The 2,232-nt window shown below is 32.3% G+C and overlaps 1 non-coding gene across 1 annotated transcript; it reads left to right on the top strand.

The window, feature by feature from the left end:
• Positions 1-1,520: 1,520 nt before the first annotated feature.
• LOC131550624 (small nucleolar RNA U3) lies at positions 1,521-1,735 on the top strand. The gene has a single exon (XR_009273602.1). It is a non-coding gene; the product is annotated as a small nucleolar RNA U3 (small nucleolar RNA).
• The last annotated feature ends 497 nt before the right edge of the window (positions 1,736-2,232 follow it).

Raw genomic sequence — 2,232 nt, 5'->3', positions numbered from 1 at the left:
GTGTATACTACGCATACATTTATATAAATAATGTAAAGAAATTACTTTATAGTCTGCTAGTTACCAAAAATCGCAGTTCTGTCTCACTAACTCAATGTATTCCCCGCCATGAACTTCCTGGAACTATTTGAGTTCTACGTGAATCACGTGACGATCGAGCGTACTGAACTTCCGTTGTCGCAACTCTGTCTCTATAATGGCTCTGGCACAGTCTATGCTCTGGCACAGGTTCTTATATGTGACCCTGGACCACAAAACCAGTCTTAAGTCGCTGGGGTATATTTGTAGCAATAGCCAAAAATACATTGTATGGGTCAAAATGATCGATTTTTCTTTTATGCCAAAAATCATTAGGATATTAAGTAAAGATCATGTTCCATGAAGATATTTTGTAAATTTATTACCGTAAATGTATCAAAACTTAATTTTTGATTAGTAATATGCATTGCTAAGAACTTAATTTGGACAAATTTAAAGGTGATTTTCGCAATATTTTGATTTTTTTTTTTTTTTTGCACCCTCAGATTCCAGATTTCCAAATAGCTGTATCTCAGCCAAATATTGTCCGATCCTTGCAAACCATACATCAATGGAAAACTTATTTATTCAGCTTTCAGATGATGCATAAATCTCAATTTCGAAAAATTGACACTTTAGACTGGTTTTGTTGTCCAGGGTCACATATTAGCATTATTATTTCTCCATGGATGTATCCTATTTAAAACATATTCATAGGAATGTCTTCAGAATACCGCAAGTGCTGTTTTCTGGGTTATAACAAATTACCTGAATGAATACAAATCTGAACCGAGTGAACAGTTTACTCTCTTGTCGGAACCTTTATAAAGAGTGGGCGGTTTCGCTCCGGACATTTGTTAGTGCTGTACCAATTCACGATAAAACCCTACAGACACATGTTAACTTAAATAAAATGTGTATTCTTTATTGACTGTTATTTTTAATACGTATTTATACATTATATTTCTGTTCGAAAGTCTAAAATGTGATGTTCTGTCTATTTTATTGAGGAATACGTATGCTCTCTCTTGATTGGTTGCTTTGTCACGCGTTGTTTGACTTGCATTATGGGTAACTGCATGTTTGACAATAATATAAGTACATTTATATTGTTACTACAATAACAACAACGTATTTGACATTATTCGTAGTATATATAAAACCGGAACAATAAGAACAATGTTACAAATTCCATTTGAATGTGATGGTTGTTTTTATCATCGATGTTAATGGTGAACACTATTGAATGTAGAAATATATCTCATTTTAACCGAGAAACCGTGTTCATTAGATGTGAATCAATATTTGTTGAGTCAATATTTGTTGTTTGTAGTTACAAATCTTTGAAGTGTTGGTGATTATGAAAATACCAATCTTTTTAGATGTTACTTTCCTAAACGCTGTTTTGTGTAATGTGGTTGTGGTGACAGTAACCTCTGAACACCGTCTATGAGACACCTAGTGTCAGAATTGACCAGAGCTGGTTTTACCGACTTAAAGTTAAGACTATACTTTCAGGGATCATTTCTATAGTGTTTAACGTGGAAATGTGTTTCGAAAGTGTTGTGTCTCCCTAACCACGATGATGAGCTTTGATACTCTTTTCTGAGCGTGAATCGGGTGTAGAGTAATGATTCATTTCATACGCTTTACATCATTGATGAACGTTCCTTGATGCTTATTGCAGCGAGGAGGAAAGGGGTATGATCAGAGTGGTTTTAAGAAGGTTAATAACAGAATTATGAGATTTCAAATTACTTTTATTAGTAAAGTAATATTTTTTAAACTAACTTAGTATTTCTAGAAACATTAAAATGCTGTTTATTCAAATCAGAGAATCTCAGAGATTCAGGGGTGATATTAATGAATAAAGTTTAAATGTATACATGCAGAAGTCAGTTCTATAATGCTTAACTATGTTCCTTATTGTGTTTTTGCAGTATGAAGGACATGAGTATGATCAGAGTGTTTTTCTTAGCTTTTAATAGTAGACTTAATGAACTAGAAGTTTTCTTAGCGTTTACTTTTTTTATAATTTTTTTTCTTTCATATTTCTTGTTTTATAAAGAGAACTTACACTTGGAATTATTCAATCTGAAATTATTTTATTTTTATTTTTGAGAAACAAAAAACAAATCCTGCACACTATCTATGCAAAAAGTATCAAAATATTTATTAACAACATTTCGGTCGCATGACCATCAGGAATTCTTT

The sequence above is a fragment of the Onychostoma macrolepis genome, chromosome 01 (genome assembly GCF_012432095.1).
Source record: "Onychostoma macrolepis isolate SWU-2019 chromosome 01, ASM1243209v1, whole genome shotgun sequence".
Taxonomy (NCBI): Eukaryota; Metazoa; Chordata; class Actinopteri; order Cypriniformes; family Cyprinidae; genus Onychostoma; species Onychostoma macrolepis.
The sequence above is the reverse complement of the archived record's forward strand: the minus strand, read 5'-3'. Positions and strand labels throughout refer to the sequence as shown.